General features: G+C 43.3%; 1 pseudogene; it reads right to left on the minus strand.

Moving 5' to 3' along the window:
- Positions 1-3,724: 3,724 nt before the first annotated feature.
- The window catches only part of LOC104666410, a 53,076-nt pseudogene continuing 44,609 nt past the window's right edge, over positions 3,725-12,191 (minus strand).

The raw sequence follows: 12,191 nt of genomic DNA on the forward strand, positions 1-12,191 counted from the left end.
AGGTGAAGGCTCAGTAAAAGCCAATTATTATGCTCATTATTATGTTTATTATAAACGCTTTTTTTTTTTTTTTTTTTGGAGACGAAGTGTTGCTCTTGTCCCCCAGGCTGAAGTGCGATGGTACAATCTCAACTCACTGCAACCTCCCCCCGCCGGGTTCAAGTGATTCTCCTGCCTCAGCCTCCCAAGTAGCTGGGACTACAGGTGCTGGCCACCAAGCATGGCTAATTTTTGTATTTTTAGTACAGACAGGGTTTCACCATGTTGGCCAGACTAGTCTCAAACTCCTGATCTCAGATGATCCATCTGCCTCAGCCTCCCAAAGTGTTGGGATTACAGCCATGAGCCACCACACCCAGCCTATAAATGCTCTTATTACGAGCTACCTTACAGCTTATGATTTACAACTGAAGAAGCAAGTTATTTCATGACAGGACTTGTCCTGTGATAGTTCTCTTCCTCATCATGAAAGATGTCAACAGCACTCATCAGGATTCCTCCCACCTCTGGCCTGGGTGGTTGCCCATGTGAAGATTGGGAGAAGGTGATGCCCACCAGGTTGCACAAGAGCTGGGTCTAAGTCGTCCTGTCTGTGTGTGTATCTACAGCCCTAGGAATGGCTCATGGCTCATGCTTCTATTGCATGCCAGGGATTCTGAGGATATTTTAGGTGTCCAGACTCAAACCTTTCTTGTCATTACCTCCTTCCTAACTTTTTTCCTCTACCTAACAATTCTTCTTTCTCAGTTTCTCTTGAATGTGTCCCCCTTTTCTAGAGACTCAGTTTTGTCTTGCTACCTGCCTGCAGCCTCCTCTGGCTTTGCCCTCTTCTGCACCCTCCCTGAAATTGTTTTTGTCTCTCCAGCCCCGGTTTCTCATTCCTCAGATGACAGCACCCAGACTTTCATATGGGGATGGATAAGTTAGGAATGCATTCAGCTGCAAATAAGAAAGCTGAAGCAGAGTGGCTGCAACATAAGGATCTATTTCATTCACATAGTACTAAGTCTGAAGAGAAGTGGTTGCCTGCTTTGATTCAGCGTTTCTATCCTCATGCTCGCAGCTCCAGGCATCACATCAGCACTCAAGGCAGAATGAAGGAATGGAGGAAGGAAGCACAATTTGCATTTGTTCTTTTTTTTTTTTTTTTTAATGAGAAAAGCCAAAGTTTTTCCAGTTGTCCCCAGCATACTTCCATTTATATCTCATGAGCTAGAGCTGTGTTAAGATTCTCTTTAGCTGCAAAGGAGACGAGAAAGGCTAGCCTCCAAAATGGAGATAAAGAGAAAAGGAGCTTGGGGGTGTGGGGTTATGCAGCCAATGCTGTCTACTATAGAAAACTTCTCCCCAGTCTCAGCACATGTGGCGGAGTTGACCCCCACTCCAGGCATGTCACTGATGACCAATCAGAGCATGGCATCACTCTTGCCACAGGGATTGTTTCATGAAAGGGCATGTGACTAAGCTAGAGAAATTAAGAGATGATGAGACGCAATTCCAGGACTTCAGTTGAAACTATTGGGAAAGAGATCTTTTGTTTGGATTTAAACATAGCATAAACTGCTGAGATCCTCAGGCTACCCCTTAAAGAAAGCTGACCTGAGATGGTTCCAACCTAGAGGAAAGCAAGGCTGAGAGATAAGCAGCAGTGCTGATGACATGGATGGAATTCCTGGATCCAACTGTACCTGATGCCCCCAGGAACTTTCATGTATGTGAACCAGTAAATTTTCCTTTTTACTTAAGCCAATTGGAGTTCAATGTCTATCACTTCAAGTAAAAGAATCTTGGATAGTACGTGCCCTTGGAGGCTCTGCTTGAGGCACCAACACCATCTGGTTTTGTTTATGTGTTTACATATCACGATCTCTCACCAGATGCATGCTCTGCTGGCAGGGTTCATCTTTGTATCCCAAGGCCCCCCATATTGGACGTGGCACATGGCAGGTTCGCAGTAAAGGCTTAATTAATGAATGAGCGATGTTTCTCCTCTGCCCTCCATGGCTGCCTTGTAAATCCAGGCTCTGTCATCTGGCACTCAAGGACTTCCATCATTCAGCCTCCATAATGTTCTCCGATTATTCCTCTCGATGAAAACCATTGCTGCTGAATTTACCTTTTTTTTTTTTTTTTAAACAGTGGCCCTTCTCCATCTGTACATCTCTTCATGCTGGCCTCTCTGCCTGGAACATGGCTTGCTCCATCTTCATCTTTCAAAACTCTATATATTCAAGACATAACTCAAATGTTGCTTCTCCCAAGGAGCCTTCTTTGATCATCTCAAGTCATAACACCTGCAGCTCTCGCTGATCTACATGAGACACCTGTCACGTCGCCCTGTGGCGGTTGATGTGTCAAGATCTTATCTTCCCAATTAAACCATTAGCTTTGTGCCTCTTCCAGCACCTAGCAGGGTGCCATTCACGTTGTGGGGCTCAGGAGACAGAGATCGCCGGAAAAACCTGGTTTGGAATGAATTTCTGTCTCAGCCCTGGAGAGGGTTTTTCTTTTCCTGACCACATTTTATTAAAGCTACTTTTTCTATTAAATTTTTTCCCACAAATGTGTTGAGGTATAATTGATTTAAGGTGTGCAATTGGATGAATTGTGAGATATGTGTACACCTGTAAAGCCACCCCACAATCGAGAGTGAACATGTTCTTCACCCCGAGTGGTGCCCATGCCCCTTTGTCATCTCTACCTCCCTTTCCCCGACAAACTCCAAAACAGATCAGCTTCCTGTCACGACAGTTGAATGTGCATTTTCTAAAATCATATATTGATGGAGTTGTATTGTTTGTATTTTTTGTCTGCCTTCTTTCACTCAAGAGAATGACTTTGAGATGCGTCTGTTGTTGTGTATATCAACAGTTTGTTCTGTTTCACTGCTGAATCATGCTCCCTTTCATGAATATGCCACTATCTATCAGTTCATCTGTGGACATTTGGGTTGTTTGGGTCCAGTTTGGGGATTTTACAAATAAAGTTGCTATGAACATTTGTGTATAACTCATTATATGAACATATGCTTTCATTTATCCTGACAAATATATAGGAGTGGAATGGCTGGATCAAAGGGTAGGCATATATTGAATTTTTAAGCTCTTTTATATGGTTGTACCATTTTACATTCCCACTGGTTCTAGTTGTACATACTCTCTTGCCACATTTTCATTTCTTCCCCATATATCAAAGTTAGTGCTTTTCAAACTTTAAAAAATTTGGGTTTGTTTTTGAGACAGGGTCTTGCTCTATCATCCAGGCTGGAATGCAGTGCATGATCTCAGCTCACTGCAGCCTCCACCTTCCAGGCTCAAGGGATTCTCCCACCTCAGTCTCCGGGGTAGCTGGGACTACAGGTGTGCATGCCACCATCCCTGGCTAATTTTTGTATTTTTAGTAGCGATGGGGTTTTGTCATGTTTCCCAGGTTGGTTTCAAACTCCTGGCCTCAAGGGATTTGTCTGTCTTGGCCTCCCAATGTCTTTTGTTTTGTTTTGTTTTTTAAGAAGCAGAAACCTTAAAATAAAAATAAAAATAAAAAAAAGGCCATCCCTAGACCCCTAGTGAGTAAAGTGTGTAAGGAGACAGATGCTTTGGCCGAAGGGTTGTAGGAGGTGTGTGGCGCCTGAGGCCCTGGGTCACCTCTTCCAGCTCTGGGGTCCTAAGAACACATAGATGTAGAACACCCGCTCTAGGTGATAAACATGAGTCAGATTGGACTTTCACTTAAGTTCTGGGCCACAGCACCTGCCAGCCATGCTGAGAACCTCACCAGGGCCTCCTAACTGACAAGCCTTGGAGGCAGCTCGGACACAGCAGCCTGGACTATGGGGTGATATTTCTCGCTGGATGTAAAAGGTTTTTCAGGATATAAATACTACCTTTCCACCACCATGACATGTCAAACTTCCTCCATCTCCAAGACAAATATCAGAAACTGCATGACTCTAGATGCCAGGAACAAAGAAACAAATTGGGAACATCGTGCGCAAAAAAAAAAAAAAAAAAAGATTTTAATAAAGATTCAGCCGGCTCCATGCGTAGATCCTGCCACGCTGCTTACTGTGATCTTGACAGTGATGCTGGGCAAGAATAAATAGACTGTGAGGCCATTCATATTCCTGGCACTGATGAGCCCACTGCAGCCTAAATGATGGCTGACTACAGACAGGGACCCTTTCAGGGTCTGCTCCAGCAGACCTCTGGCCTCTGACTCTTGTCCTCAACAGGCTTTGGGACCCTGAAGCTGAGGTTTCTCACTGGCCTGCAGTGAGCCTGAGAAAAGCAGATTCACGGGCCCTCAGCCTTCATTCGCACTCCTGAGCCAGAACCTGAAGAGCTGTGTTTTCACCTTGCTGTGTGTTTCTTCCTCCTCCTCATTCTGCTTTTTATTATAGAAAACTTTAAACATACACGAAAGTAGACAGGATAGTAAAATGAACCCTATACACCCACAGCCCGGCTTCAACAGTTACCCATAGATGGCCAATCTTGTTGCATCTCTACTCCTACTCACTGTCCCCAGTATTATTTTGAATAAAATCCCAGACATAAAATTATTTCATCCATAGACAGGTCCCCCAATCTAAAACATAAGGGAATCTTTTTAAAGACATAACCATAATATTATTATCCCACCTAAAAATGAGCAATAATTTCTTTCTGGTGCATAGTGGAGCGTGAGGACCATGGCCTAAGCTCTCTCAGCCAAAGGGCAGGTCACTTCTTCCGGTAGTGGGAGCTACGCCTGACACGTGTTGCAAGACGGTGTGCATTTTTAAAGGAGGGTGTGCGTTTTTAAAGGAAGCCGGCAGGAGCTCTACTTCTGGAAATCCAAGCTCGTAAGAGAAAAACAGCACCAAGTTGAGCTGACCACTTGTGTTGCAAAGGGGACCTCGGGTCCTAGGCAGGACCATTACCTAGAATCTTGTCATCCACACCTTCTATTTGTTTTTAAAGCCAACTTTGCATTTCAACCTAACGGGTTCAACCTAACTGTCAAGTTCCCTATAGAGTAGTTCCTGGGGGCTTACCAGTATGAGGTCACCCTGGGCAGTCTTTGAATATCCAGTCAGACCCCCTGGGTTTGATGTGTGTCTCTGCAGTTTATATACTGTGCATTAGGAAGTTGACACTTGCTGTAACTGGCTGACAGGGGTGATTTTTGAGATGATAGTAGATGACATGCTGATAAACAGTCTGGATCCTGAGAGTGTGTGGTGATGCAGGTCACCCATCTTCCCCTGCCTGCCTGTGCCCACTGTCTATCCAGGGGCCCATCCAGATGGTTTTCCAGGCCCTACCTTCATTCCAAGAGCTGGATTCATGGTTTCTTGCAGGTGCCAAACAGGAACCTGCTGGGCTTTTCAGCACACAGAGCCCCCCGATGCTGGTGGGTAGAGCAGGCCCTGTTGAGGCTCTTGCTCCAGCTGCCCCCCTTGGAGAACCCTCTGCAGTGTGCATGAGGCACTCCTAGGCTGTCTTCTAGCCCTTGCTCCTGAAGGCACCATTTCCCACACACCCCAGGCTCCTTGGAATTGAGATGCCGTGGTCGTGGTCTTGCCTGACCAGGTGTCCCTTGATTCCAGTATGGAGCAGGGACATGGGAAAAGAAACTTTGCTGGTGGAGGAGGCTGCATAAGGGAGCAGTGGGATGCCAAGGTCTCCTATTGCTGTCCATCCTCAGGGCTGAAGGCTGCTCAGTAGGAAGCAGCCAGGAAGGTAGGCTCATAGAGGCTGCACCCAGTGCAGTGGGGCCAAAGTCTTAACCCACCCCAATAATGGGGCCTCTTCCTCTAGCGGGGGCCAGAGTGCATGCAGACTGCTGGATGGTGGACAAAGGATGGGTTATATCTTTGAAGGCCTAGGACTCAAAGCTACTCTGCCTCTTTTAGCTGCTGGGGGTTGTGGGGGCTGAGGAGTGTTCCACAAGGGCCCAGTCTGTCCAGGAGCTGCTGCCTATTGGCTGGAGGGACACAGCTTGGCTTGCTCATGCCCAGAGAGAGTGGAAGAGTTAAGCTGTTGACCCTGAAGGCAAGGGAGAGCTGGTGGTACAGCTATGTGTGGGAGCTGAACTAAGCAGCTGAAACAAGGGAAGACAGCGTAAGAAAGCTGCTGATGAGAGCTGCTGCTGAATAAAATAATCTTTTACCTGCCTACAGCCCCCTGAGTGTTCTTTCTGCTCATCTATCCACTTCCTTTGGACCTCAACATGACATTTGGTGTAGTCATGAACCTGATGGGGAGACAGCCTTGGCTTTGGAGTCAGAGTTCGTGGGTTCTGTTCCCTGCAATGCGGGGTCAGTTGGTACAACCATAATAGGGGGAAGTTTGATGGCATCATTTAAAATCACAAACACACCTGTGTATCCTTTGACCTAGCAATTCCACCTGTGCAAAAGGGCAGGTGTACAAGGAGGTTCACTGCAGTGTATTTGTAACCACAGAAGACTAGCAATATCCCAATGCCCATCTATAGTGGGCAAGTTTAATAACCTGTGGTTATTTCATACAACAACCTCTTAAAAAGAATGAGGCAGTTCCATGCATTCATTGCTACAAAACAATGCTCAGTGATATTAGAGTGAAGCTCTACTTCTGGAAATCCATGCTCATAAGAGAAAAACCGCACTAAGTTGGGCTGACCACTTGTGCTGCAAAAGGGAACTTGGGTCCTAAGTAGGGCCATTATCTAGAATCTTGTCATCCAGGCTCCCCCCTTCCTTCCTTCCTTCCTTCCTTCCTTCCTTCCTTCCTTCCTTCCTTCCTTTCTTCCTTCCTTCCTTCTTCTTCCTTCCTTCTTTTCTTTCCTTCCTTCTTCCCTTCCTCCTTCCTTCCTTCTCCTTCCTTCCTTCCTTCCTTCCTTCCTTCCTTCTTTTCTTTTCTCTTCTTTTTCTTTTTCTTTCTTCTTTTTCTTTCTTTCTTTCTTCTTTTTTCTTTCTTTCTTTCTTTCTTTTCTTTCTTTCTTTCTTCTTTTTTCTTTCTCTTTCTTCTTTCTTCTTTCTTTCTTCTTTCTTTCTCTGTTTTTCTTCTGTCTTTCTTTCTTTCTTTCTTCTTTCTTTCTTTCTTTCTTTCTCTCTCTCTCTCTCTCTCTCTCTCTCTCTCTCTCTCTCTCTCTCTCTCTCTCTCTCTCTCTCTCTCTCTCTTTCTTTCTTTCTCTCTCTCTCTATCTATCTATTTAGCGATGGAGTCTCCCTCTGTCGTCCAGGTTGGAGTGCAGAGGCACCATTCCTGCTCACTGCAACCTCTGCTTCCCAGGTTCAAGCAATTCTCCTGTCTCAGTCTTCCGAGTAGCTGAGATTACAGGCGCCCGCCACCATGATTGGCTAATTTTTGTATTTTTAGTAGAGATGGGGTTTCACCATGTTAGCCAGGATGGTCTCAAACTCCTGACCTCAAGTGATCCACTCACCCCAACCTTCCCAAAGTGCTGGAATTATAGGTGTGAGCCACCATGCCTGGCCAATCTTTTTCTGAATGTGCTCTCTTCAAGCTAATATCTAGATTCAATATAATGTCAATCAAAATTCCAAATTTTGGGGGAACTTGATAATCTGATTATAATTTATATGAAAATGTAAAGGCCCAAGAATAGCCAAGACTTTCCTAAGAATACATTCTTTCTTAACAGATATCAGCACTTATGATGAAAATTATAGTAATTAATCTAGTGTAGTGCTGGTAAAAGCATAAACAAGTAGACAAAGGGCATAGAATAGAGTTTGGAAACAGACTCTCATGCATATGCGGTCACTTTAAGAAAAAAGGAGCAGAGGGGATTTCTTTTCAAGAAATTGGTGCTGAATCCATTGGATACTCATTTGGAAAAAAAATTAAGCTAGACTCCTACATCACACTACATGCAAATCAATTGCAGGCTGGGCACAGTGGCTCACACCTGTGATCCCAGTACCTTGGGAGGCCAAGGCAGGTGGATCACTTGAGGTCAGGAGTTTGAGACCAGTCTGGCAAACATGGTAACCCTGTGTCTCTCAAAATAGATAAAAATTAGCCAGGCGTGGTAGTGTCACCTGTAATCCCAGCTATTCGGGAGGCTGAGGTGGGAGAATCGCTTGAACCCGGGATGCGGAAGTTGAAGTGAGCTGAGATCATGTCACTGCACTCCAGCCTGGATGACAGAGTGAGACTCTGTCTTCAAAATAATAATAACAATAATAATAATAAACTGTAGATAGACCATAGTCCTGAATATGAAAAGGTAAAAACAATAAATCTTTTAGAAATACTCTGTTCATGTATGACTATTGAGCATTTGAGATGTGCTATTAAGTGTAAAATTTGCACTGGATTTTAAGCACTTAGTAGGAAAAAAACTTAAAATATCTGTATTTTAACATTAAAATTTTGAAATAATAATTTGGATATACTGAGTTAAACATTACTAAAATTAGTTTTTTTTTTTTTTTTTTTTTTTTTTTTGAGGCGGAGTCTCGCTCTGTCACCCAGGCTGGAGTGCAGTGGCTGGATCTCAGCTCACTGCAAGCTCCGCCTCCCGGGTTTACGCCATTCTCCTGCCTCAGCCTCCCGAGTAGCTGGGACTACAGGCGCCCGCCACCTCGCCCGGCTAGTTTTTGTATTTTTAGTAGAGACGGGGTTTCACCGTGTTAGTCAGGATGGTCTCGATCTCCTGACCTCGTGATCCGCCCGTCTCGGCCTCCCAAAGTGCTAGGATTACAGGCTTGAGCCACCGCGCCCGGCCCTAAAATTAGTTTTATCTGATTATTTTTGTTCTCTTAATGTGAATACTAGATAATTTTAAATTGCATGTATGGCTTCCTATTTTTATTGGACAGCACTAATCTAGAGGGTAATAGAGACATATATCTTCAGGACACCAAATTAGGAAACGGTCTGTTAAATTGCCTTTCAAAAGCATGAATCGGGCCAGGTGCGGTAGGTCACACCTGTAATCCCAGCACTTTGGGAGGCTGAGGTGGGCAGAACACCTCACGCTGGGAATTCAAGATCAGCCTCACCAACATAGAGAAATCCTGTCTCTACTAAAAATACAAAATTAGCCAGGAGTAGTGGTGCATGCCTCTAATCCCAGCTACTTGGGAGGCTGAGGCAGGAGAATAGCTTGAACCTGGGAGGTGGAGGTTGCGGTGAGCCGAGTTTGCACCATTGCACTCTAGCCTGGGCAACAAAAGCAAAACTCCATCTCAAAAAAAAAAAAAAAAAAAAGCATGAATCATAAAGGAAAAGACTAATAGATTAATATTTGACCACACTGAAATTTTGCTGTCAAAAAGACATAACTAAAAGACTAAAAAGCCACAGAGAAGAAAATACATTTGCAGCACCCGCAACTCTGAAAGGACTTATGTCAATAATATATAAACTCCAGCCAATCGATAAAGAAAAGACAACCCAGTAGAAACATAGGAAAACATTTGGAACAGATGCTTCACAGAAGAGAATCATTAAATGACCATTAAACACGAAAAAGTGTTCAGCCTCATTAATAAATCAGAAAATGCACATTAAAACCATAATGAGATACTACTACAAACCCACCAGAATTACTACAATTAAAAGAGTCAAGAAGATTGTGGAACAACAAGAATATATATTTAATCTTGCTTTTAAATGTCTCTCTCTAAATATAAATGTGCACCCAGAGACATCTAAAAACAATGGGCATGACAGCATTATTTGTAATAGCCCAGGCTGAAACAACCCAATGTCCATTCGCAGTTGAAGGACTAAATAAACTGTGGTGTATCACAGAAGGGCACAGTACACAGTAATGAAAAAAAAAGAAACCACAGCTATATATAGCAGTGTAAATGAATCTCATAAGCATAATGTTGAGCAAAAGAAGCCCAACACAAAAGCATGCAAACTGCATAATTCCATTTATATAAGGTTAAAAACTAAAACAAAAACAAAGCCAGTTAAGGGGATCTACAGTGTTAGAAGTCAGGATGGGGGTTCCCTTCAGGAGGAAAGAGAAGACAGTGTTTGGGAAGGGCTGTGGGGGGATTCTGGGGTGCTGTCAATGTTCTGTTTCTTGACTTGTGTGTTACAAATGTATATTTTGTGCTGGGTGCAGTGGCTGATGCCTGTGATCCCAGCACTTTGGGAGGCAGAGGCGGGTAGATCACCTGAGGTTAGGAATTCGAAACCAGCCTGGCCAACGTAGTGAAACGCCCTCTCTACTAAAAATACAAAAACTTAGCAGGGCATGGTGGCAGGCGCCTGTAATCCCAGCTACTTCGGAGGCTGAGGCAAGAGAATGGCTTGAACCTGGGAGGTGGAGGTTGCAGTGAGCTGAGACTACACCACTGCACTCATCCTGGGCAACAAGAGCAAAACTCTATCTCAAAAACAAAAAAAAAGTGTATTATGTGATGAATTCGTGTGATCTATGTATTTTTGAGGAAAGTGTCTTTCTGTGATGCACAATAAAAAGGTTTTGTTTTTATTTTGTATTATTTCAAAATATTTTTAAAAATATCTAAATATGCTATTTTAGATATCCAAAATTTCTATGATGGTTTCACTTTTCCATCATAACATCTTTGCAGTTAAATCAATTAATGTCTTTGGGAGGCTGAAGCGGACAGATCATCTGAAGTCAGGAGTTTGAGACCGAGTCTGACCAACATGGTGAAACTCTACCTCTATTAAAAAGACAAAATATTAGCCAGATGTAGTGGTGCATACGTGTATTCCCAGCTACTCAGAAGGCTGAGACAGAAGAATCACTTGAACCTGGGAGGTGGAGGTTGCAGTGAGCCGAGATTGCACCACTGCACTCCAGCCTGGGCAACAAGAGTGAAACTCCATCTCAAAAAAAAAAAAAAAAAAAAAAAAAAAAATCAGTTAATGTGATTACATCAATCAATTTTTGTGGTTGGGTTGGTTCTGTGATTGAGTCATTTTGTGCTTAGATCAAGCCCAGCCCTGACAGCCTTTAAGAGTGCCAATAAGTATATATATTCGTGTAATTTTTTAAATATAATCAACTTTTATTTTAGATTCAGAGAGTCCATGTGCAGATTTGTTACATGAGTATATCGTGTGATGCTGAGGTTTGGGGTATGAATGATCCCATCACCCAGATAGTGAGCATAGTACCCAACAGGTAGTTTTTCTGTCCTTGCCTTCCCTATCTCTTTGCTCTGCCCCCTCCAGTAGTACCCTGTGTCTGCTCTTCCCATCTTTATGTCCATATGTACCCAATGTATGTTCATATGTCCCACTTGTAAATAAGAGCATGCAGCACTTGGTTTTCTGATGCTACGTTAATTTTCTTAGGATGATGGCCTCTAGCTATGTCCATGTTGCTGCAAAAGACATGTTCTTTTTTATGGCTGTGTAGTATTTTACAGTGTAAATGTACCACATTTTCTTCATCCAATCCACCATTGATGGGCATCTAAGTTGACTCCATGTCTTTATTAGTGTGAATAGTGCTGGGATAAACATACAAGTGAACGTGCCTTTTTGGTAGAATGATTTATTTTCTTTTGGGTATATACCAAGTAATGAGATTGCTGGGTAAATGGTAGTCCCAGGCAGATTGCTTGAGGCCAGGAGTTTGCAACCAGACTGGGCAACATGGCAAAACCCCGTTTCTACTAAAAATACAAAGAAATTAGCTGGGCATGGTGGCACATGCCTGTAGCCTCAGCCACTTGGGAGGCCAAGATGGGAGAATCACTTGAACCCAAGAGACGGAGGTTTCAGTGAGCTGAGATCACACCACTGCACTCCAGCCTGGGTGACAGAACAGGACTCTGTCTCAAAAAACAAACAAACAAACAAAAAGACAATGTGAGAATACTGAAAGCTCAGAGACAAGAGCAACTTTCACAGACAAGGGATCTGGATAACATTAGCAGCTGATTTCTCAGCAGAAACCTTGAAGGCCATAGGCAGTGGATTATATATTTAAAATAATGAAGAAATTTGTCAATTGAGAAATCTACAGCTGGAAAACTTGTCCTTCAAAAATGAGGGAGAAATTAAGACATTTCCAGATTTTGTTTTTTTAACGCTGAAAAAAATCCATTTATCTCTAAATCTGTCATACAAGAAGTGTTAAAGTCCTTCAGATTGAAATAAATGAGCTCTAGGCAGTAACCATATAAGCAAATAAGCAAGCTATATGAATATATAAAGCTCTCTGGTAAATACGTAAACAAACATAAAAACAGTATT

The sequence above is a fragment of the Rhinopithecus roxellana genome, chromosome 6 (assembly GCF_007565055.1).
Source record: "Rhinopithecus roxellana isolate Shanxi Qingling chromosome 6, ASM756505v1, whole genome shotgun sequence".
Taxonomy (NCBI): domain Eukaryota; kingdom Metazoa; phylum Chordata; class Mammalia; order Primates; family Cercopithecidae; genus Rhinopithecus; species Rhinopithecus roxellana.